This window comes from Ursus maritimus, unplaced genomic scaffold, assembly GCF_017311325.1.
Source record: "Ursus maritimus isolate PB19 unplaced genomic scaffold, ASM1731132v1 scaffold_13, whole genome shotgun sequence".
In the NCBI taxonomy this organism is placed as follows: domain Eukaryota; kingdom Metazoa; phylum Chordata; class Mammalia; order Carnivora; family Ursidae; genus Ursus; species Ursus maritimus.
In genome coordinates, this window is record NW_024423675.1 from 15,306,543 (window position 1) to 15,333,777 (window position 27,235).

At 35.6% G+C, this 27,235-nt stretch overlaps 1 long non-coding RNA gene across 1 annotated transcript in view; it reads right to left on the reverse strand.

Annotated features, from left to right (window-relative positions):
* Window positions 1-1,614: 1,614 nt before the first annotated feature.
* LOC103675864 overlaps window positions 1,615-27,235 on the reverse strand; it is a 586,760-nt gene continuing 561,139 nt past the window's right edge. Inside the window, exon 12 of the long non-coding RNA XR_005834300.1 lies at window positions 1,615-2,394. This is a non-coding gene — a long non-coding RNA (uncharacterized LOC103675864). The remainder of the gene's footprint in view (window positions 2,395-27,235) is intronic.

Below are 27,235 nucleotides of genomic sequence, written 5' to 3' on the forward strand. Positions count from 1 at the left end.
AAAGAGAGCACAAGCAGAGGGGAGGAGCAGAGGGAGAGGGAGAAGCAGACTCCCCCCTGAGCAGGGAGCCCAATGAGGGGTTCCATCCCAGGACCCTGGGACCATGACCTGAGCGGAAGGCAAACACTTAACCAACTGAGCCACCCAGGTGCCCCATTCCTCTTCATTACTGCTGCCCACTCTATGCAGGACTTTGAGTATGGATCATTACACAAAATAACCCCTCTCCCAACTTCCACATTTGCTCCCCTCTGGTCCATTATTAGACAGTAATAAATGAACTTTCTCCAATCTCAATCAAGTCACATCACTCCTTACTAATTAAAAATTTTCAATGGTTTCTCACTGCACTTATACTTAAAATCAAATCACACTTCTTATTATGGCTCATTATAGGGTCTTATCACTGCATATTTTCACAAACCTCACTCTGTCCACTCTCAAACCCTCTTACTTATCAGAAATCATGTTGGACTTCATTAAATATTTTGGACACAGGAAGAATTATGCCAGGAATATGTTCTGTACACTTTTTTATATGATTAGCTTCTTCTCTTCCTTCTGCTGCAGCTTAAATGTCATTTTCTTATGATCTTCCCTGATTAACGAAAATCTATTTTATCAGTCTCTTTTTTTCATCATGGCATTGATTATAACTTACGATTGTTTCCGTTGTAGGATACATGTTTTACATTCTTACTTTCACCACTGGAAGGTGAGCTTTTTTTGTAGAGAACTAGTGATATCATGTTCACCTTAGGTCCTTGGTAAATATTTGTGGTTGAATACATCCAGGAAGAAGTTTTAAATAGGCAGTTGAATATGCAAAGAAGTTTGGGAGAGCTTCCTAAGTCAGAGGTCTACATTTAGTGAGATAATGATGTATAGTTAGATAGATAGATTTTATATATATATATATATATTACACACACTATATATATCACATCTGTAATTAGGATAATTCACTAGTGTTATATAAGTGGATCCAAGATAAGATCATATAAAAGGTTTTATCTTAGGTCTACTAAATTAACTTCCTTACTTGTTTCTTGGAAACATTTAACATGTTCAATTTTAATTTTCTAGAAATCCCTAATAAAGGGAATTGTCTTAAACATAATCAGAATAGCTGTTACATAAAGGAACTTCATCTGACCTTGGCCCCAAGTGCCTCGGGTCCTTAATAATTTCTCTATGCTACCTCCATCAGATTTTTTTCACTATTCCCACCTGTTGATTTCCCTTCTCATGGAGGAAAATACTTTAGTTTCTACAGACTGGACTCTGAGAGTGAAGAGCAGTCCCTTTAAGAATGATACATTTAGTATTAGTTCTCTCAGTTTTTCTTTTTTTAAAACATTTTTTTTAATGATTTTATTTATTTATTTGACAGAGATAGACACAGCCAGTGAGAGAGGGAACACAAGCAGGGGAAGTGGGGGAGGAAGAAGCAGGCTCACAGCAGAGGAGCCTGATGTGGGGCTCGATCCCATAACGCCGGGATCACGCCCTGAGCCGAAGGCAGACGCTTAACTGCTGTGCCACCCAGGCGCCCCTAGTTCTCTCAGTTTTTCTAAACAGTCCTCTCATTTGCAAGTACATAGGTAATTTGAGGTGGAAGTAGGAAAACAATTTGGACAGGGTGGATATATAAACAGTTAATTCATTACACAGACCTAGCGAAACCTGACAAATTCCTTATTCATTTATGGTAAAGGTTTTTCCTTCTTATCAGCTCCTTTGTCCCACCTTATAACACAGCTTCCATAAAAGGACATGTCCCTGGGAAGGTGACCACAGTTGTACATGGTTTGAAAGGTGGCACTTGTAGGATGATTGGAACAGTGAGAAATTACACAACAGCAAAGATATTCTGATGTGTGTGTATAGATAGGTAGAGAGACATATATGTGTGCAGAATTGTTTTTACTTCACATGCATACAAAAAACTTGAACCAAACTTATAATTAAAACACAACTGGGACAGTAAATGATAAAATACAAAACATATAACATAAAAGAGAAAGAGAAGGAAAGGAGAAAAGTACTTCAGAAAATACTGGATGATAAATTAAACAGCCATGCACATAACAACTGCTTATGGAAAGGGAAATACAGTTGAACTTGACCAAAAATATTCATCAGAATAAAACATATTTTCCCTGTGCCACGGTCCTTTAAAAAGGAGGTTGGTCTTATTTCGTGTGTCTCCAAAGAATAGGATCAATGATCAGAAGTTATAGGGAGGCAGGTTTTTGCTCTTTGGATGAAGCCCCGCATAATTCAGCACTGAACAAAAATGGATGAGTGGATACCCAGAGTACAGGGTTTACCATTGCTAGAAGAATTCAGGCCTGAGAAGGACACTGTCTTCTTGGCATGAAGAAGGAATTTCTACATTGGGAGAAATATTAGAATAAATGATGTTTTCAGTTTTATTTCTCTGTTTCTTAGCTTACTATTAAGCTTTCTTAGTAAATACTTTTTCTTCCCTTCAAAATATATATTCTATATCAACAAATCCCTACACTTAGGCTAGCTGTCTTTCTTTAACTTTTATACAGAATAATAAAGCACCAAGTACTGCATACCATTAACCTAGGAACATTAGAGATATCTTTGGTGAATAGTAAAACAGGCTTGATTACCCTTTTCAGCACAGATTGTATGATTTCACAGTCAAGTAATCAAATATTAAATTCATTTAAAGCCATAAGCAAAAGAAAACCTCATGCAAAGGAAAGATTTTAAGTGTTTGTAACAGGAGGTATTTTGGCTACAAGGTATTGTCTCCTAACTCAGTTAAGATAGGAAATACCTTATTTTTAAAATATATCTCTCCTTTCATTATATTTTTAAACAGATTGAGTTTTCTCAGAATACTTTATAACTTTTCACTGAGATAGTTTTCACCTAGTATTTATACACCATTCAGGAGTACTTTTAGTTTGTATGTTTTAGGAGGGAAAAATATCAAGCACATGCTTAATCATGTATAAGAATCAAAATCCAGAATTGTTTTAAAAAGCAAAGTTATCTGTTTTCATTATGTTACAAAAACAATCTTAAATAACTGGATGAAATTAAAGAAATCATAGGATATCTAAGGTAGACTGAGTTAAAGAAATGTTTAGTCTAGGTTTTTGTCCCTAACATGAACTAAAGCAATTTTATTAATTATAATTCTCGAATCTATCCTGAAACATTTCTAAGGGGAATATTTAAATTATCATATTTGGTTAGCCTGAATCTTCATTACTTATAACAATGTTCTACTAATATGTGTTGATTCTCAACTTGGAGGTGAGTACTCAACCTTCTGGACTGCTAAGGAATTTCTAACAATTCAGGATCCCCACATAATCACATCACTGCAAAGGTCTCCCGGGTCAAAATTCTTTCATGTAAAGAAGTTTGATATGTCCCTCTTGTCATTTCTGCTTATGCTCCAGCTACAGTGGACATTTTTCAGACCACAGAAAGGCCGAGTGAGGTTTCTCTGAATTTTGAGGTAAACTTCACACTGTGACAAAAAGAGCTACCATCTTCCACATTCACAGGGCACAGAGCTATTTACCTATCAAGATCCAAGTCAAGTTACTCTTCTGATAAAACTTATCCTGACACCTGGCTCAACAGAAATTCCCTTACTCTGTTAGCTGCAAGTTTTTTAAAAGGCTAACGCTGAGTGATTGATGCAGAACACCAACTGACACATGCAACACCAAGAGACTCATGCAAAGTTTAATGAAGGTAAAGGTTTTTACTCATTTACCCACAGGCACCCACACAGAGTGGGAAGCACAGTTGTTTATCTGGTTAGGATGCAATCTTCCTATGCCTACAAATCCCTAGGGAGAGGTTAAAAGAGAAATTGTCTCACTTCAGGCAAGAATCACTATGGGGTCTTCACAATCTCCCTACACCACTTTCAGAGGTATGTTTATCTTCCTGATTCATTTGAAATGTTTAGAAAACTATGGCCACGTGCCTGCCCTCTCAACTGGCTGCATGCTGTTATAACCCCCAGAATGTTTAATGAGACTTGTTGAGTTGATGGGCAATTTCCCGGGAATAACATCCCCTTAACAAACTCATGTTTCTCTTTCCTGAATTCTATTTCTGAAGTATCTTCCTGTATGACTCACAAGGACGTACTGTCTTCACCTATGTAGTTTATTGGATTTGTTTATTCATGTATCTCTCTCTCCTATAAAATGTCTATCCCTCAAAGGCAAGATAGGATCTTATTGTTTGTAACACCAGTATCTATCAAAATGACCAGCACATAAATATTATTCTATTGGTTCCACTAAAGCACAAAACCACATCATTTACTTCTACTTGCATTACTGTAAGACCTCTCTGTGTTTGAAGATATGTGATGATTTGCCATTATGTATTTCTAACTTGAATCAGCCAGAAAAATAAATAAAAGTACCCTTTACATACTATTTGACCCTGGTGATCACTCATCTTACTTACAACTCTTTATTCTCTCATTTTTAAAGAATTTGTAAATTCCCTTGTTTTCCAATTTTCTATAGCTTGCTCTTCTTTTATCATTCTATAAATATACTTTCCTCTCTTCTCTCTGCATGCACTCTTTCAGGAAAAATTCAAGAAGCCACTCTATGGCTACTAAAATAACTCTGACAGATGATTTACTAATTTTCAGATTCAGTCTCCATTTCTTTTCCATACTTTGGTCCTAAACTTAAGAACTATCAAGCATTAACCTCTATATCTCCTTACATCAGCTAAAATTCAATGATCTAAAATAATACTCTCCTACACAAATTTCTTTTTCTATTAATAAAATTATAATTGTTTCAGTCATCCCCACATCCACACTTAAAATCATATTACTTTTTTCATTGTAACTACATACAAGCGGGGTTTTTTTCCTCCCTCATATCATACAAAGATCTCTTTCTCTTCCTACTACTTATATTTTAAGCTACTAATTTTTGTGGTAAATTGTTATATGGTGACTCAAACTAATTTGCTATTCCCACAGAAACCATGGTAAAAGAGTTTAGTAAAGGAACACCTTGTATCTGTGGTCTGGGCCCAAGATAACTGAACTTTTTTTTACATGACAGCTTGGGCTCCGAAAAAAGTGTGCCTGCAAACAAGGTGAAAAGGACATCACCTTTACAACCTAGCCTCAAAAAACAGCAACATTTATTCTACATTCCCTTGGTTACAAGTAAGTAACAAGGCTTTTCAAGATTTAAGAGAACAGGACATAAATCCACATGTTGATAGGAAAACTATAAAGGTCACATTGTAAAAAAGCATATGGCATGGCAGAATCTGCTTTCACTATCAATGAAAAATACATTTTTCCACAGTCTACTTGTTGGCCACAATTCATATCATTTCTATATTCAAAATACAACCATTCTTTCCCCTAAAACCATCAAAATCTCAACTCTTTACAACATTAGCTCTAAAACTATGTGCCCAAAGTTCAGATACTTCACGATCTCTACCACGTTGAAAAGTGGCAGAGACTCGTTAAGTGTAGTTCCTCTGGTAAAGTAAAAAGACAAGATATCTACTAGTCATACAGCCAACAAGCAATGGTGTGACCAGCATAGAATAATCATCATAGACACTCTGTGCTAGACTGCTTGGGCTGCCATAACAGAATGCCATATTGGGGTGATTTAAAAAACAGAAATTCATTTTCTCACAATATGGGAGGCTGGAAGTCCAAGATGAAGGTGCCAATAGGGTTATAAGATGGCCACTTTCTCTCTGTGTCCTCACATGGTCTTTTCTCTGTGCATACACACCTTTGGTGTCTCTTCTTCATCTCATAAGGACATCAATTACATAGGATTAGGGCCCCATCTTTATGACCTATTTAACCTTAATTACCCCCTGAAAGACACTATCTCCAAATACAGTCAGATTAGGGATTAGCCCTTCAAGATATGAATCTTAAGGGGACAGAATTCAAACCATAACACACTTATATTCATAATTAATTAGTCACTAATCCATAGCAATTCTAAAATTCAGCCAGAATAATGTTACCACTTCCTTGATTAGGGCATATCTGTGCTTTAGCAGAGTTCTCCATGTCTCCTGACTCTATCTTTTGGGCTCTTTCTTCCACACTCTGTGTAATCCCTTCTTATCTACATAAAGTGGCCCAGTCTGCAACTGAGTAACTTTCTACACTGTTTCCTATCTAAAAAGTCCTTTCATTGCATACCCGGTAACTTTTTCAGTTAAAAAATGATACAATTTCTTTACAATGTTATGGACTTACTGTGTATCAATTGACAATCTACTCTGTTTAAAAAAAAAAAAGGAACAAACAAACAAGACTAACCCAACACCAGTAGCCACTGTGTCAACCTGAAAAAGTAAAATATATTCCTCAAATCGAAGTTTATCTACAACCACATGACTTGACCTGAGGAGAACACAGTGGAAAGGACTTTGCATGTTCAACCAAACTAAGAGAAATCAATCCACAGGATGACAGAATCCAAATATATTATTTCTAATATATATGAATTATGAGAAAAGTCACAGAAACTCTAGATGCTAAGTCTGAAAGACCAACCCAGAGTACAGCATGTTAAACTAAAGCCATACACAAGTCAACTTAGTAGTAAGTAGATACCTCGAGCAATACATTTAATATCTGAAGAATCCAGTTGCAGAAAGGAGAATGCAGTACAGGATAGAAAGGCAAAGAAAAGGAATATATAAATCCAGCACAGACATCTAAATTTTCTAATTCTCCTGATCTCAGGCTATACTACTACCTCTGTATTCCAGGATATTCTCATGCAGACATCATTAACCATCCTTCTATCCTTCACTTTCAGTAATTTGATATCTCCTTTATAATTTCCAAATAAACTATAGCAAGAAAAATTTCCAAAACAGGATTGTCAAAAATATTTCAGCATTGCTGAAAACAATGGCAACATTTGAGCTGAATTAAAGAGACTACCAAACACATTATATGAGTGGAATTATTTTAAAAATAGCCTTTTAAGCCATTTAATGGACAGGCCAAAATTTTATAATGAAATTATAAGTATTCCCAAAATTCATTTCATAGGAAAACAATACACAAAAGTGAAACAAACCATACTTGAAAAAAAGCAAAATTAAAATTTAGACATTCATTTATTTATGACTCTATTTTTTAAAGCTAATTCTTCTGATAAATTTATAATGTGACTCAATCTTGTTTTGATTTCATTTTACATATTTTGAAATATTTTATTAAAAACATGAAAAACTTGGGGCGCCTGGGTGGCGCAGTCGTTAAGCGTCTGCCTTCGGCTCAGGGCGTGATCCCGGCGTTCCGAGATCGAGTCTCACATCGGGCTCCTCCGCTGGGAGCCTGCTTCTTCCTCTCCCACTCCCCCCTGCTGTGTTCCCTCTCTCGCTGGCTGTCTCTCTGTCAAATAAATAAATAAAATCTTTAAAAAAAAAACATGAAAAACTTAAAATTCATAAATATAATTATTATAAATTATTCCAAAATGAAATATTTGGATAGAAAGTTAATTCGGGTTTTTTCAAGTTGTTCCAGTTATCTAAAATTCCAGATGTATTCAGTTGAAAATCAAAAGTAGATATTAATAATTTGTCATTCTTTTTTTTTTAAGATTTTATTTATTTATTTGAGAGAGAGCACGAGGTGCGGGAGGGGCAGAGGGAGAAGCAGACTCCCCGCAGAATGTGGAACCTGAAGCGGGGCTCAATCCCAAGTCCCTGAGATCATGACCTGAGCCCAAGTCAGAGGCTTAATGGACTGAGCCACCCAGGTGCCCCATAATTTTGTCATTCTTGTTTGAATAATCAGATAATGAATACAAAGATCTTCCCCCCCCACGCCCCCCCCACCCCGCAACATAACAAGATTCAGCTAACCACTACTACGGATAAGGATGTTAACACTCATCTGTTTGGAAAACCAAGTAATCATTTCCCCATGGTGCCTTAACCAACAGACCTTAAGAATTCAGGTCTTAACGAAACTAAAACTAATTATATTCAAACTAGGTGACAATATTTAAAATTATATCAAATTTGCTAATTTTCTAACTCTGAATATTTTCTTTCAACCAAAAATGTCACACATGCAACACAGCATCCAGAAAAAATAAAAGTAAACAAAACAATGATTTCTGAGAAAAATAAATAAATCTAGCATTCCAAAACTGAAATAACACATTTTCAGAACTCTTAAATTCATATCCTTAAAGTAAATGAGTAAAACCTAAATCTATAAATTATGTACAGGAGATTTCTGCTTTGAAAAATATCATCATTTCTCATTCTGCCAGGTCAATCAACTTTGCTGATGTGGAAGTAAATTTTAATTGGCCTTTTCACACTGATGATCAGCAGTAAAGATATTGAGCCCTTATAGCATTTTTTTTGTTTTTCTTTTTCTTTCCTTCTTCCAGCTTAAATGGGATATAATTAACATATAACATCAAGTTTAAGGTGTACAACTTTTGACTTGTTACACTTACATATTGCAAAATGACTATCACCAGAGCATTAACTAACACCTCCATCACATCACATAATTACCATTACTTTTTTGTGGTGAAAACAGTTAAGCTCTTTTCCTTCCTCTGGCTTGGTGATCCTCACTGTCTCTAGGTAACAGTCTTTTTATCCTATACAATCCTAACACAGGAAAGCCACCTGATTCTTATAGGTCTGACCATTCCCAGCTGTCTGTATATCATGTTAAATACTGTCTAATTTAAGGTGTTTGGGTGGCTCAGTTGGTTAAGCGTCTGCCTTCTGCTCAGGTCATGATCCCAGGATCCTGGGATGAACTCCCACATTGGGTTCTCTGCCCAGCTGGGAGTCTGCTTCTCCCTCTGCCTCTGCCCCTCCCCCCTGCTCATGCTCTCTCACTCTCACTCTCTGTCAAATAAATAAATAAATTCTTTAAAAAACACAAAAAACAAAAACTTGTCTAATTTCAATCATGAGACCCAACTGTAATATATGCCACCATAATATATGCTGACATATGTTATCATTATTCTAGTAATATAAGAAATAATTGGGGCTTTTAAAGCATTTTGTTTAAACTTCATTGAGAAGCCATCCTTTTAGTAAAATTTTAAATTGAACTGCTAAAAATGAGTAATATTAAATAATATAAATATGAAATTAGCATGTGGATAATAATCAATTTATGAAAATAGCTCATATAGACAGAACCTTGTATTTTTCTACATGTTTATTAAATATTTATATGAAGCATAGTTATATATCAGAAACTTAATAAAATTAAATATATATTTTTTGGATTATACTTACATTTTAATGGAATTGAGGATAGATATTTTGTTCTAAGTATGGCTTAAGATAATTTTTTATACATAGAAGTACATACTCTGACAAAAAAGAGAAAGGTACTGTACCTTTAGATAACATAGGTAAATTGATCCATTATAGAAATTCTGCACATCATTTATACATGTCCAAATGTAATAGCATAAAATGCATCATCATAAATCATTTCCCTTTAATTTTTTAAAGTATAGTAAGGTCACCTCCAAAGTTAAGACAATATTAGCCATTTTATTCATTATGGGATGGAAAATAAAACAATCTCTTTTAGGGCTGCAAGTACATTTTCCTTTTGAATTTTGTTTCTTCTCCCTCTCTTTTACGATATTTGACGTTGGTTTTACCAGGGAAACAAAGCTCATGATAATGTGAAACATAAATTTCCTGAGCTAAATGGAGTCCATTAAGTGAAACACTGAATGCAAAGCTGTTAGATAAGGAATGGCAGGTTACCATAAATTAAGCAATAGCCGTTCAGGAGAGTGACAGTAGAATTTTAAAAATCTCAGTGACTCATTTATCAACAACTAAGAATATATCCTGTTTACAAAGATAAAACGTTAAATAAAGAATGTGAAAAAAAAATCCTTCATAAAATCCTTTCTATTTTAGACAATACATAAGAACACACTATAATCAGATAGCTGTTGAGACCATACTGCCTGCTGACAGTATGATTGTACAAGGCCCAGGAACTATGAATTTTTAAAATTTACTTTACATGAATTTAATCTATTTATAAATCATTCTGAAGGGCTTGGGCTATTGTAAGAAGTCAAGGAGAAAATTTTTGTGTGCTAATATTGAAAATATTGAAAATTCTTGTGTGCTAATATTGAAAATGAGAGTCTAATTCTCATTTATTGATGACAAAAAGGAATATATGAAAATGATAAATAGGCAGAGAAATGGATAACCGATTCACATTTTCTTTTATCCCACACATGGCATCTGTACCCTAAAAAGTATGTGCATTGAGAATATGAAGGGAGTGAAACATACATTTAAAGATATTCATGAGTTACAGTGGAAGGGAAATTCTTACACCCTTAATGATGATGTTGGTGATGAACTTCCCCATGAGACAGGTTTGCTTGTCCAAACAAAAATAACCCCAAAAAGGGAAACAAATTATAGGATTGGAAAAGGGGCTAAATAAAGACTACGTGTAAATAAATACTCTTTTCAAAATTCCTATTACAACTGATAACTAGCACTTCCTCCTATGTGAAGGACTGTAAATTCCTAAATAGCTAGAGCTATTGTTTCCATTATGTGACAATTATGGTTGAAAGCACTTCACCAGTACCCTAACCCAATTTTGCTCAATAGTTTTGGCACCTGACATCTATTTAATGAGCATAAGCTCATAGGTGAAATAAATATTTTAGGTAACTTTTTAAAGAGAGAGATTTACCCCAATTTTTATCTCACAAAAATAGAACATATTATGACTATAAATTAATAGCTATAACCATTTCTTATCATTGGCAGGCATTAAACTGACTGCAAACTCCCCAGTGGATCTCTGGTTAGGTGACATGTAGCTTGAACTATATAATCCAATCTCATATCCATCAGAATCTTTTCTTACTGTTTACTTCTACCAAATTAGAAAGTATCAACAGCTGTTAAGTTCCTGGATTTAATATTTCATAATTTTATCAGAGAATTTCAGATATTTCAGAAAGAATGAACTCAGATAAGTTAAAGAGAATTCTCACTAAATATCCATTGCTTAGAAAAGTTCATATCACACCAAAATCCAGAAAGTCAACTGTTTTAACATAGGAGAAAATGTCGTGGGACTGTATCATAGATTGTAAAATAATTCTTAATGTTATGTATTATCTCAATTGAGTCCCCCAAATAGCAGACCCTGAGAGAAGGATTAAGGACATGTCATCACTATGGGCCATAGAGAAACAATGGAAGGTGAGAGGCAAGTGATAAAGAAATTACAGGCCAACAAGGGGAGCATTAAACCAGATATTGCAGTGAGTGACTAAAGCTTAAAGTCTTCGAGAAAAATCTTGGAAATGGTATAAAATTCTTGCTTCAAAATTATATAAGGGCAAGGGAACTGGAGTAAGCACGTTGTAGATCTATCAGCCAATGATTGGTTAAGGGCTGCCTCCAAAGAAACATTAAATTCTAGGCAATTCCAACCAGGTGTGCTGACAGGCAAAGCATAGTCTGGCAACCCAGGGTGACATTCTGACCCTGATATAGACGTAGACCACCAGAAGTCAAGCTGATGGACACTGAAGCATAAGCAGACCTTACGGTACATTGGAGGAACACTGAGAGAGCGTTTACAGCATTTCTTTTTACCAGAAGAATTCCCATTACACATCAACATGACAGTATGTTTCTTATAAACATTTATAAAGTTCTTCTTACCTACAGATTTTTGTTACTATTTTTTAATTAATTTTATATTTCAACTATTCACTTGGAAGACACTGATCAACCTCTGTGATTTAAAGATAAATTATGCAAAGAAATGTTACACACAAGCAGAGTCTGAGGAAATGACCTGAAAATACATTAACAAAACATATTTCATTCTATTAACTGATTTTTATTTTACATTTTAGTATGTTTACAAAGGATCTAATTTCTTGTGCCACTGGTGAAAGGTATATGAGAGTTCTGTATATTTTTGCAATTTCTTTGGAAGTTTAAATTTAAATAGTTAATTTTTTTAATGTATAAGAAGACTGTTTTTTTATAATAATTTTTTATTATATTAGTTACCATACAGTACATCCCTAGTTTTTGATGTAATGTTCCATGATTCATTACTTGCGTATAACACCCAGTGCACCATGCAATATGTGCCCTCCTTAATACCTACCATCCGCCTATCCCAGTCCCCCACCCCCTCCCCTCTGAAGCCCTCAGTTTGTTCCCCAGAGTCCATAGTTTCTCATGGTTCATTCTCCTTTCTGTTTATCCCCCCTTCATTCTTCCCTTTCTTCTCCTACCGATCTTCCTATTTCTTATGTTCCATAAATGAGTGAAACCATATGATAATTGTCTTTCTCTGCTTGACTTAGTTCACTTAGCATCCAGCAATTGCACTACTGAGTATTTACCCCAAAGATAAAGAAGACTGTTTTGACAAGTGGGATAACAAAAGCAATAGATATCTAATGTGAATCTTACATAATTATCATAATATTTCATATATGTCATATAGATATGCCATTGTATAACTCCCTTTTAATCTCATAACTGACCCTTGATAGATTTTCAGGAAATGCCAACTATTTTTGTAAGTGTCAATGTGAAATACACTACCCTATAAATACATTACACAAGGCAGGCTGTGACACATCTTTAAGGTGAGAATGTAGTAGAAGAAATGAGATGCTCTGTATTTGCTACCTTTCTAGAACTTAAAACAAAACAAAGCAAAAATCTTGATGAACCAAAGATCAGATATGAACTATTTATAATAGCTGTTATTAACTACTTTCTTCCCTAATGACTGAAAAAGCAGATGTGATAATTAAATGACAGAAATGTCATAATTCATGCAGAAGGAATTATATCTTCATAGAACTACTTGTTAGTTAAGTAGAAATGAATCTGTTGTTCAGGGGACAATACAAAATCTCATTTGTATAGATCCTGTTAGCCTAGAAGAACCTCTTTTGGCTCAGACTGGTGTACTGTTGTCCCTAAATCTCATTCACTGTTGGTTACAGGATGCCATGGCCCAACTTCTCCTTCACCATCTGACTCTCAGGGGGGCATTCAAGGGAATGGACTGAAACATTCTGTGTTCTTACCAAATACAAGGCTTACAAATGTCTCAATTAAAAATCTCTCTCCTGTCATGCATCCCTGCATATATAAAAATGGCTAAAGCTTTAACTAATGAAACACCAAAAAAAAAAGAAAGAAAGAAAAAGAAAGAAAGAAGAAAGAAGAAAAGAAAGAAAGAAAGAAAGAAAGAAAGAAAGAAAGAAAGAAAGAAAAAGGAAGGAAGGAAGAAAGAAAAACTAAAGTAACAACACTTCTAACTTCAAAATATAATAAAGATCCTTCATGACATTAAAATGATCTCTAAACTATTTTCCCTTGTGAATCACCATAGGATGAAGAGATGTCATATAGATATGTATGAGAATGAAATGTTATGGTAGGTGACCTATAATTTATATATTGCTTGAAAATTTAAGGACACATGATTAAATCTATTTATATAATTTACAATATAATAAATAAAAAAGAAATTCCCTAACATTTCCTTATTTAATATAGACATGTCAATGTGTTTATATGCTGAATTATGTAATCAGGCTCTGGCAAGCTATATATCAGTCTTTGGCTAGTGCTCTTATTTTTATTCTGTCACAATACATTTTCTAAATAAGGCATTATGTTTATAGTAGTTGAATATATGAGTCAATAAATAGCTCTTGAAGGAGATGGAATGCCAAAACAGAGTAGACATGTTTGATAACCACCAAACCATGTTTGTAGTACATATCAATATGATGGACATTATTACCACTAGTCTAAATTTTCACACAATAAAGGAATCAACAACTCAATGTAGTCTCTGCCAAAGTTGTACTCTTTTCAATCAGTTTGATATTTTGTTAATGAATAAAATAAGTAAAGCATGTTATAGCAAAGCTCAATATAAAACTATTCCCTATTGCAAATTGAGATTAGGGAATCAATTCTTTATGTAATATCTGATGTTAGAAAATTTTCCTTATTTTAATAGGTGTACCTGTCACATTATGCAGCCTTTCCTTTTGATTTCTCTTGTCATGTTTCAAAATTTCACTTGTGAACGTTTGAGCAACAATTCATGCCTTAAAAACAGGTTAGTATTTTTATTGTTGTAAGTCATCAAATGTACAGAAACCACTACAGTGTATATACTGAGAAACCAAAATGAGTTGTTCGTTAGCTTACTGAGGGATCTTGATTGTAAATATGAATTACGTAAGAAAGAAGCTATCTAAAGCATTTATAGCTACAGACATTAAAGGGCAGCTTCACCTGTTAGAGTCTGAAACCCTCGCAGAAAATCAGTGTTCAGTTTCAACTTTTTCTTTTAAAGAACTAACCTTCCAGTTTAGAGACAGAAATATACTCTGTATGTTTCACTCTTCCTTTTATGGAACTATTTTTAAAGAAAATTTTGTTTAAACCTAAAGGAAAATGAAAAAGATGCAGAAGGACATTCTCAGGTTAATGCTATTAAGTGGTATTAAATAAGAATGTTTTGAACTATTTTATAATATTACTCTTCTGTGTTATGAGTGGAATATAAAATGTTTCTCATAAATCACTCTGATATAGGGAAAGCGCAAAAATGCAAATAATTGTGCCACTTACTAATCATGTTCAAGTAAGTCCTTTTAATTATATGAATCTCTGTATGCTTATCCGAAAAATAGAGATGTCAGTATCTACTTCGTTTCCATTACAGAAGTATTTTAAACTTCAAATAAAAACATGACTACTGAAAAACTTTGAAATTTAAACCCACTTATAAATGTAAGGAATATATTTAATATATTAATAAAATGAATATATTTAATTTAATATATTTAATTTATATTTAATTTAAATGTATTATGTAATTCTTATGTAACAGAAATTTGGTAAGACCCTTCTTATCACTCACTATTGGCTTGGCACTTGCTGTGTTATGTAAAGTACCAAGTACCACATCTTTCGAGTATGGAATCAGATCAATGTGAGTTCAATCTCTCTGTGACCAGCTGAGTCCTCTTCAACATTTACACCCTAGCTTAAAGCCATGGTTTCTTAATTTATAGAATGAAGATAATGTTATTTATCTCCTAAGTTTGTAAGTAAAAGTAATTATTGCTGTCGTTTGTATGTATTAGGTCTATGTCTTACAGCCTTGAAATCTGAAATCATAGCCCTGTTATGGATAAGAAACAGGTCAAAAACTAATTTAGCTGAGAAGGCATAGCTAGAAAGTGGGAGACATAAAGCTAAATCCCAGGTGTGTCTGACACCAGAGTCTCTTGCAATTCATTAGATTTGGCCATGGAAACTTTCTATGAACAAAAATTACAGAGAAGCTAAATGTATTTGGAATACGTTTTATGATGGAACAGCTCTGGCTGAAGGTGGTGCTTCTGCGGTTTATAGAAAAGCTGTTCACACAGCCTCACTCTCTCTACCTATGGCCCTTTCTGCCACAGTGGCAGTTAACAGGGCTCTGCATACCCCATGAGCCTATTAGAACGCCTGACAGCCACTATATTTTATCACAGTGTTTTATAACGACATGCAATGAACAGGCCAAAGGGACCACACTATAGAAAGTTCCCCTAATGTATACAATTTTGAAAATTACTCCCATAATCTGGAAAAAATTACCAGCTACTAAAGCAGCATCAGAAATCCCATGAACCACATTTGATTGAAAGGAGAATGTTATCCCATTCGTGGGTACCCCCGAGCTTCTGTGCAGTGAAAGAAGAGTCTGGAGAATAGAGCAACCTGTACGTTAGCTCTACAGACTGTGCTTTTTGTCTCCTAAAATGAATCTGAGTAACTTCTGGAGAGACTGATAGATGTAGATGTTATAAATACAGATGTATGGATTCCATGATACCTATCGCAGGTTAGTGATCATTATAAATATTGCTTCAGTAAGCTCATTTACCAAAGTAGATTTAGTGAATAGACAGTAGAAACCAAAATGGTAAGAAATGAAGTGCAGATCAATCCTGTGAATATGAGGACAAGGAGCACAGACTTTAGTGGCTGAGCCTGGTTCGAGCAGGCGGGAACAAGAGTTTGAAGGACAAATAGTTAAATGGTCTTTCTTTTCTTTTTGTCTTAATGTAACACATTGGAGTCTGTTTATTTTGAGACAAAGAATCAAACATGAGTGATAAAGTAGCTCCCCAGAAGGCAAAGGAAAGACCAGGATAAAATAAAACCAGGTGGATGGCTTAGATTTCAATAGTGGAGGGGCAAATACTCCTCCATCTCAGGGAAAACAGGAAATATCCATGAGATCAAGTGTAGATAAATTCATAATGGGAGATGATAGGAAATTCAGGAAGTTTGCGTCTAATTGTTTTTATTATTGTATTTTGAAGTAAGAAGCAAGATCATCTCTGGAAAATGGGGGAGGTGGGTAAAGGTGGTAAAGGGGACTTCAGGAGCTCAGTGAAGATTTTTATTAGCCACCAACGGGAATAATGAAGGTGCTGACTAGTGACCTATAATAGAATTTCCAAAAAGCATTGAAGTGACCGCTGATTTTGGGAACCATGAGTATATGTATAAAGATTTTATTTATTTATTTGAGAGAGAGCGTGAGAGAGAGATGAGTGCATGAGCAGGAGGCTGGGGTAGAAGGGAGGAGCCTGATGCGGGACTCAATCCCAGGACCCTGGGATCATGACCTGAGCTAAGGTAGATGCTTAATGACTGAGCCACTCAGGTGCCCTGGGGGAACCATGATTTCTAATGACTCTTAGTAATTTTTGTTAGTGATTTTTCTTCAGCAGCACTCAGGAGTGTGGGTATAGAAACAGAGAACATCAGAGGGTAACTAGACTTACTGTGGTGATTATTTCACAATGTATACAAATACTGAATCAATATGTTCTACACCTGAAACTAATGTTATATGTCAATTATACCTCAGACATAAAATAAATACAGAGAAACTGTACAAACTTATTCTTTCAGTGATTTTTTTTCTAAAATGGCAAAAAAAAAGTGGAACACGATTTTTTAAAAAGATTTTTAATATAAAGATGCCTCTAGGAAGCTCTTTGCACCCTGGGTTCAGCACAGAGTTTTTTCAGTGAATGGAAGTAATATCCATTATGTAGTGAATGTACTAAAGTGTTTAAAAGACTTGTAATAAAGATGTTTGTAACAGCAGAGTTTTCTTTCAGTGAATGGAAGTGATATACATTCTACAATGCATGTAGTGAAGTATTTTTTTTAAGATTTTATTTATTCATTTGACAGAGAAAGAGTTCGAGAGAGCACAAGCAGAGGGAACTGCAGAGGGAGAGGGAGAAGCGGAGGACCCCCCGCTGAGCAGGGAGCCCAATGTGGGCTGGATCTCAGAACCCTGGGATCATGACTCGAGCTGAAGCCAGACACTTAACCAACTGAGCCACCCAGGAGCCCTGTAGTGAATATTTAACAAGACTCGTAATAAAAATATTTTTTATAGGCTAAACAAACAAATAAACAAAAAACAGACAATGTCATTATGGGATTAATGTATTATTGGCTTTTCCTGCGTGGCTCCAGGAAAAGGCAAAGTGAACAGAGCAGTTGAACATACACGTAAGAAAGGATGTAAACACTGAAGAATCTTAGTTAAGGAAGGAGAAGAAATGAGGAAAAAGGACTCATTTCACGAATAGATAAAAAATAATAGAATAATAATGATGATATGAATAGTATAATTAATGTGAATAGCTAAGAATTACTTTGTAATCTTTGTGTGCCAGAAATTGTTCTTATTGTTCTTATTTAATCATAAAGTTGATGCCATTATTAACTCATTTTACAGATGAAATAACTCAAACACAAAGAATTAAGTAAGCAGCCCAAGAACACTCAAAGTGGTTAAAACAAGCTAAAGAGACTGAATGTCAAAAATGTCTTTGGAAATATGGTGAATTAGGAATCCATGAGTAAGAGGATGAAAAAATATGATGCCAATTGCCAGGTATAATGTTAGAGTCTAAAATTTCAAAATTAGAGCATTTCAATGAATAAGATGCACAAATAACCAAGAAATTGTGTTGGTAAAATGGAAAATGTTAATATATGAGAGGCTTAATAATTACTATTTTGAATCCTAAAATTACAATATAATTTGCAGTAACTGTTAGGAAAAAGATTGTTTTTTAAAATCTATCTCTTTTCCCTTACCTCTCAGTTCAAGCCAGATATTTGGGAGTTTTTTCCTCCATTTGTTTGGCTTTCTAATGGAGCTCTATATAAAAGACGTTATGAAGAAAACATTATCTGCATTTATCCTCACTGCAAGGAACGTGTGTGGAACATTCTTAGGTCTAATAAGAACAAAGTTAACAGTGGGAATATAAAGAAATTGTGAGTGGTAGGTGGAAAAAGGTATGTTCATATGAGCTAAAGCTCCTTGGAATTTACGAGTAAAAAGATAAGACACAAATTAAAGTCTTCAAAATGCAGGTCAATGACCAGGAGGCAGCTGTCAGTACTCAAGTAACATAATGAACAGTAGTTAAGACAAAGGGATGGAAGCAGCAATGAGGTACTGAGGATACGATCTACATCCAAGAATTCACTACACAGGGCCAGCACGCTGGGCAGCCCCAGGCAAGCAGCGCCCCCATAGAAGAACCAGAATTTGGTCAAGGCAGGGAAGTAGCGAAAATATTCTTCCAAAAAGTGAGGATGTGAGGCAATGTTGTTTAATGGCTGGATATGCTGTCTTCAGAGTACCCAGTGAAAGTGAAGATGGCATTGATAAATGTGAAATAGAGCTGAGTCGAAACACTTAATAGGAGAATCTCATCCAAATGTAGACATGATGATCTGTGCATTTATATGATTTTCCCCAAGAGTGGTTCTTGTCCAGTAGGAGTGAGAAAGAAGGCAGACAAGGAAAGAAAAAAAAAAAAAAAACAGATTTCACTTTGTGGAGGTGAGCAAGAATGACAGAAATGAAATATGTAAAATTAGCCATTCCAATGTTTATATTTTTAATAAAATGTTCTTTTGATTAGAATCACTGAAGCCTCTGAGTATTGATCGGATCACATCTAATTATTCCAAATACCCTCAAGCTGTAGGAATGCTGGAAATGAAGTCAGGACATCAGTTCGTAGGAGATACTAACTACTGCCCTAGCGCAGGAACTAGAGATTTGAAAGATACTAAACACTGTACGAAAAGAGACTAATCTGTGCACCAGAACAGTTGCCATGCATTCTTAAAAATGCCATGTATACTGTGATTAATCATGACAGTAATGATCAAATCTGTACTACACAATTGTTAGTATGAATTTAGTGATTTAGACAGACTCAATGAATGATGGAAAATTTCAGCCTGTCATATGTTTAAATGACAAAGTGCAAATCAATTTGTTAAACAAAAATCAACAACAGTGTCATTACTATTATGTGCTTAACACCTGAGTTGCCCACACACAGGTTTCTTTTCATTAAATGTTTCCTTTCATTACACAAGATTTATTATGTCATTGATATTTTCAAGGGTCACAATTAAGAATCAGATTTGGTTATACAATAAATGAATCCCTGGACACCTATATCTCATCCTGGCTATAAATGGTTGGCATAATTATAGAGCACAGAGTCACTCCTGATTTTTAATGATATTTATATGACTTGTCAGCTCTGTGATCATAGGCTCTGAAACCTCCCTAAATAATGCAGATAATATTAATATCTATTTCCTAGTAGGTATTATAATAAAATGATAAATGTAAAATGTCTAACACGGCATCTGGTACATTGTGAGCTCACAAAAACATGCTATTTGATATCATTATTAACGCTATTATTCTAGTTTACTATAGGTATGGCTACAGAAGCACCAGAAGAACAATGCAAGCCATGTGACAGGGCTCCTTGTGAACTCAATTTGATTTTAGATATTGTCAGATCGACATGAATGCCCTGGTTGAAAAAACTGGTTGAAAAAATTCATCAAGGCTCAGAAAAAAGCAATAAGGCCAGTATTTCAGAACACACTGACAGAAAATTCCAGGAGCTGTTTGAATATGATTTCATACTCTATCAGAGCAGCTTTCTTTTTTTCCTCCGTTAAAAATGCTGTTGGGGCTCTCTGACTACGTAATTTGAAAAAGTAAAGGCTTTATCCTTATTACTAAAAAATACAACAAAAATTGATCTTCTGTTTCTTTGTACAGTATACTACACTAAAATAATGAAGGGTTAGAGTAGATTTCAATAAAGGCAAAATTAGGCCTAGAGAAAAGATTTTTCATGGTAGGTAATAGAATCATCATTATTAGAGGTTATAAAGTCAAATAATATGATACGGATTCAAAAGCAGCTGCTTAATTAATTACTCTACACAAGCCATGTAATTGCAACCTAAGGCAATTTCATAAAGGGTGAAATTGTTAAAACTGAATATTAATTATACTATAAAATATTAGTATATCAGGAACTCTAGATAAATTGCATAAGTTGCATAATGATGAGAGAAATGAGAAAATATGTAAAGTATTATATCTATTTATTCTTATTTGATGCTTAGAGGATGATAGAAATACTCCCTCTAGAGAAAGAGTCAGTCACTGTTTCTTTTATTACTGTCTCCTAGAGTTTCCCCCCCTTCATTACTACAATCAGCAGAACAGAATGACTTCAAAAAAAAAAAAAAAAGATTTATTTATTTATTTACTTATTTATTTGAGAGAGAGCGTGTGAGAGAGCATGGGTGGGGCAGGGGCAAAGGACAATGGAGAGAGAGAATCCTCAAGCAGATTCCCAACTGAGCATGAAGCCTCATGCAGGATCCCAGGACCCCAAGAACATGACCTGAGCTGAAATCGAGAGTCAGCCGCTTAACCAAATAAGCTACCCAGTTGTCCCAAAACAGAATGACTCTTGAAGCTATTACCAAATAAATGTGTAAAATGAGCATTAGAGATTTGAAGGAGAGATTGGCAGAGAAAGTAAAATGGCTTTTTAGATCCAGAACATCAATTTTAGGGAATCCCCTTTCACGGAGTCCTTCAAAAATACATACATTTTAAATTTTATTCCTATGTGCCAATATTTTTCTAATTATGGGTGACAGAGTAATAAACAAGACAGAATTCTTGCTCTCATAAAGCTTCCTTTCTAGTGTGAAAGACTAAAAATAAATCAATGCATAGAAATATGTCAAAGGATGATTTTAGGATCTGATAATCCCCACTCTTACATAGACAGCTAGAAATAGAGCTGCATAGAGATGTAAATATAACTTTCATTTGAGGATGGAATATTCTTCATATATGACACTTATGGTTCAGAAAATCATGTAACACATATCAGATGAAAGGCACTTTAGATTCATGTCATTTGCTTTTATGATGAGGCATTCAATTTGTACAGGAACCTTCTACAAATTAAGAGTAGTTTTTCAAAAGAAAAGTTACTTACTAATATATAAATGTGTGTCCTAAAACCTACAGGTCCCTACTGTGTCTGTCCAATTAAAATGTGCTATGGGATCCATACAGCTTCCCAATCTAACTAGATATTTTTGGTTAAAGAGTGAAAAAGAGTGAAAGACAGGAATTGCGATGTAGTCTGAACAGCACATAAAGCCTTCTTTAACAAGGACCTAACTGGAAACAGGCAAACTTTGAGGTCAGTTGGTAAAAAGGTCCCAGAAATACACACAAAATACACACAAACACATTATATTCTGCATTCAAAATCCATAGGAAATCTACCAATATCCACCAAAAGGCATGCAACTCTCTGAGTGCTAGCAGATACAAGGAAAATTTACTTGATTTTCACATGATATTTCTTACATCATTTAAAAAGTCTGAGATTTGCTCTTCAGAGCCTGACAACATATCTCTAAGGTCTCCCAGATTTTTTTTAAAAGATTTTATTTATTTATTTGACAGAGAGAGAGAGAGCCAGTGAGAGAGGGAACACAAGCAGGGGGAGTGGGAGAGGAAGAAGCAGGCTCCCAGCGGAGGAGCCTGATGTGGGGCTGGATCCCAGAATGCCAGGATCACACCCTGAGCCTGAGGCAGCGACCTAATGACTGAGCCACCCAGGGGCCCCTAAAGTCTCCCAGATTTTAATCTCATGTTCTACCTATCAATGTATCTGATGGGCATGATCCTTTGAGTAGGACAAAATAATCATCTTACCTACAGACTAAATGGAAGCATGAAATCTGAGACTTTGGTAAACCTCTTAAATGAGAGAGAGAAAGTATACGCCTGTGCTGCCCAGGGCGGGCAAATTATTTTTGATACTTTGTATTTTTTAAATAGACAAACATCTTCCAGGTAAATTTTCCCTTCCTTTCCCCTTTGTTTGGAAAGGAAAATTTGTTTCTTCTTGCCTGGAAAACTCTTTGTCTCTCCTTCAATTCTGAATGATAGCATTGCTGAGTAGAACATTCTTGGCTACAAGTTTTGGCTTGCTTGCTTGTCTGTTTTTATTTCAGTGCTTTGAATGTATTGTGCTACTCCCTTTTGGATTACAAAGTTTCTGCTAAAAAAAATCTGATAATTTTACGAGAGTTCTCTTCTACATGAGAAGCGGTTATTTCTTGCTGCTTTTAAGATTCTCTCCTTGTCTTTAACGTTTGCTATTTTAATCATAATGTGTCTTGGTATGAGGTTCATTAGGTTCATCATATTTGGAACTCTCTGGGCTTCCTGGATCTGGATACCTGTTTGCTTACCTCAGTTAGGCGTTTTTAGCCATTGTTTCTTCAAATAAGACTTCTTCTCCTTTCTCCCTTGTCTGGGAGCCCTATCATGTGAATGTTAGTCCATCTGATGTTGTCTTGGAGGTCCCTTAAGCTATCATCATTTTTTTGCATTTTTTTTTTTTTCTGCTTTGATTGGGTGAGTTCTACTACCTCATAGTCGAGTTCACTGATCCTTTCTTCTTCACCTAATCTGCTACTGAACTACTCTCATGAATTTTTCAGTTCAATTATTGCATTCTTCACTCCATGAGTTATATTTGGTACTTTCTTATATTTTCCATCTCTTCTTTCAAGTTCTCGTTGTATTAATCCATTCTTCTTTCCAGTTCAGTAAGCATATTTATGACCTTTACTTTGAACTTTTTATCAAGTAAATCACTTATCTCCATTAACTAAGCTTTTTTCCCCCCTAATTTTTATCTTGCTCTTTTATTTGGAGCATATTTCTGAATTTCTTCATTTGCTTGACTGTCTCTGCTGGTTTATTTATTTATTTTTTCAGATTTATTTATTTATTTTACAGACAGAGCATGTGAGTGAGCATGGGGGTGGAGGGGGAGGGGCAGAGGCAGACATAAAACCCAGAAACTTAAGCAGACTCTGTGCTGAGTGTGGAGCCTGACTTGGACCTCAGTCTCATGACCCTGAGATCACAACCTGAGCCGAAACCAAGAGTCAGATGTTTAACTGACTGTGCCACCCAAGTGTCCTTAGTTTCTTTAGTAGATGAAAAAACCACCTCCCCCATTCTTGAGGGAATGGCTTCCTTTAGGAGATAAGCATTTTTTAAAAATCCTGTTCCAGTTCTTTGTTATCTCTCAAAACTCTATGCTTGTCCAAGCAGCCTATTATATTTTTAATAACTCCCAACAGTTAAGGATGTGCAATGACCTTTCAGGGTCCCTAAGAGGAGGATCTCAACACCTAGGTTCAAGCTGATTGGAAGCCAGACCCTTAGATAGAACCTTTCAAAAGTATGCAAAATACAGAACCTCCTCGGACCTCAAGCATAAACTCTGCTGGCCACCAGAGCCAGGCGATCTGGTGATGCCTCCTGTGGGTCAGTTGCAAAAATTGGGCTCCAGACAAGTGTATAAGCTCCTCTCTGGGAGATACTGGTGAGCTGGAGTAAAGCAGAGAGAGCACCAAGATGTCATCTATAGCCTATGTTCCTTGAGAGCAACTCCACAGGCCACTAGATGTGTGTCGAACCTGAAGCCTACCCCCCCAGGCCAGAGCTCTGGGAAAAGCAAAGAGGCCTCCTTTACCCATGAGGGGGTGGGCCTCAGTCTACTATCCGTGCAGTGCCCTGGGGGTGGTAGCCCATCAACAACTATTTCTCTGATTGCAATAATCCTGGGGAACCCAGGAATTTTGGCCCTCTATATCACCAAAGCTAGGAGATCAAAGGGAATCAATCCCCTGAGGAGCAGCAGCAAAAGTCAGAGCCCCAGATGTAAAACCCAGGACACAGACACATAAAGAGCTCCTCTCTAGGAAAGACTAGTGCTCTGGAATGCAGCAGAGGAGAGGTGAAGATAGCACCTGCCCTCTGAGGTCTCTGGAAAGGGTTACAGTCAACCCCTGAATGTGTGTTTAATTAGCAACTTGTACTTCAGGCTGCAGCCATGATGATTATCAGATAGACTCCTTTTACAAACCTCCTGAGTCAGTTGCCTCTTGCTGTCCCCTTAGAGTAGTATCCGTTTAAGAAATCTTTCTTTTGTGGGACATACAATTATGTTCCCACTGGCCACCAAACCAATGTAGAGGTGTCCCTGGCAGCAGTCACAAAAATTGGGGTGCCAGAGAGGGGTATAAGCTCCTTTCTGGATGACACCAATTAGGACAATCCCATGGCACCATGAACACAAGCTCCTCTAGCCTCCAAAACCAAGCAGGCAAGAGGCATCCCCTGGATGGCAGTAGCAAAATCTGGGGCAAGAAATGCATGTAAAAGCTCCCTTCTGGGAGATACTGGTGCTCTGCAGCACAGCAAAGGAAGAGCACAAAGATGTCAACTATCAGAGAAATCAAGTAAACAATCCCATTTATAATTGCATCAAAAAGAATAAAATACTTAGGAATTAATTTAACCAAGGAGGTAAAGGACTTGGACTCTGAAAGCTATAAGGTATTGATGAAAGAAACTGAAAATGACACAAATAAATGGAAAGATATTCTGTGCTTGGAAGAATCAATAATACTAAAATGGCATACTGCCCAAAGCAATGTACAGATTAATTGCAATCCCTATCAAAAACTCAACGGCATTTTTCACAGAAATAAAACAAATAATCCCAAAATTTGTATGGAACCACAAAAGACCCCCAAATAGCCAAAGCAATCATGAGAAAAAAGAACAAAGCTGGAGGCATTATGCTCCCTGATTTCAAACTGTATTACAAAGATATAGTTATCAAAACAATATGACATTGGCATAAAGAAAAGACACATAGATCAACAGAACAAAATAAATAGCCCAGAAATAAACCTACACTTAATGTCAATTAATCCATGACAAAAATGCCAAGAATATACAATGGGAAAAATAATCTCTTCAATAAATGGTGTTGGCAAAACTGGATATCTACATGCAAAATAATGAAACTCAATCATGATTTTACACCATACACAAAACTTTACTCAGAATGGATTAAAAACTTGAATGTAAGACCTGAAGCCATAAAACTCCAGGTCTTGATGATTATTTTTCAAATCTGACACCAAAGCAAAAGCAACGAAAGTGGAAATAAACAAGTGGGACTATATCAAACTAAAAAGCTTCTGCACAGCAAAGGAAACCATCAACAAACTGAAAGGTGACCTACTGAATGGAAGAAAGTATTTGCAAATCATATATCTAATAAGAGGCTAATATCCAAAACATATAAAGAACTCATACAAGTCAAAAGCAAAAAATAACCCCAAATAATCCAGTTAAAAGATCAGCATATCTCAATAGACATTTTTGAAAAGATGACATACAGATGGCCAACACATACATGAAAAGATGCTCAACATCATTAATCATCAGTGAAATCCAAATCAAAGTCATAATGAGATATCATCTCACACTTGTTAGAATAGCTATTATGAAAAAGACAAGAAAAAGTAAGTATCGGTGAGGATGTGGAGAAAAGAGAACTACTGGGCACTGTTGGTGGGAATGTCACTGATATAGCCACTATGGAAAACAGTATCGAGGTTTCTCAGAATATTAAAAAGAGAACTACCATATGATCCAGCAATTTCACTTCTGAGTGTTTACTAAAGAAAACAAAAACACTAATTCAAAAAGATTTATGTACCTCCATGTTCACTGCAGCATTACAGCAGCCAGGATATGGAAACAACCTAAATGTCCACCAATGGATGAATGGATTAAAAAACTGGGAGATATGTACACACACACACACACACACACACACACACACACACACACACACATATATATATACCATGGAATACTATTCAGGTATAAAAAAGAAGGAAATCTTGTCATTTGAGGGCATTATACTAAATGAAATAAGTCACATAGAAAGACAAATACCATGTGATCTCTCTCTCTTTTATATGTGGAACCTAAAAAAATAAAAATTAAAAATAAAAAACAACAAGAAGCTCATAGATACAGAGAACAGCTTGATGGCTGGTAGAGATAGAGGGTGGTGGGTGGGAAAGATGGGTGAAGGAGGTCAAATGTAGTATGAGAAAAAAATAATTAATAAATAAATAGCTATATAGCTGGTGAGATGTGCTGTTGATTAGTTATAAAGAGAACAGCAGTTGTAGTTACTAACTAAACAACATGAAGCTATATTGGGAATAAGACAAGCTTCCCCTAGAACTTCCGTCTCCAATATCGGTTTGAGCACAAGAATTAAGGTACCCCTTTCCCAGACACCTCTGCCCCCATTATCAAATGTCTAGAGACAGTAATAGAAATCATCTATGTATAATACCTCCAGCTTTGCCATCAGGATCTGCTCTGAATCTACTAAGACTAACTTAAATAGCCCCTTTAATCTGTTTATGATAGTATCAGAGGAATGCCCAGAGTTCTAAGTAATTTCTCATCTTCTGTTCACTAATGTCCCTCTGGCCCTTTATATTCCTACTGAGCCTCTTATCTGCAATTCCTAAAACCCTCCCACCCCTCTTCAATTTCTTAAATACTTCAGGTAGAACCCTGTTGAGGCCCATTACTTTACCCTTTCATAACTTCTAAAACACTTAAAATTAATGATACATCATCATCACCACCAAACTCTTTTCTAAATATTCCCTGTACTTTCTTGTTCTAAAGGAAATTTAATTCTTCCCCGAGGACTCTAATTTCTCTGCAGGAGTCACTGTATCTCTCTCATCACTCTCAGGCCTCCAC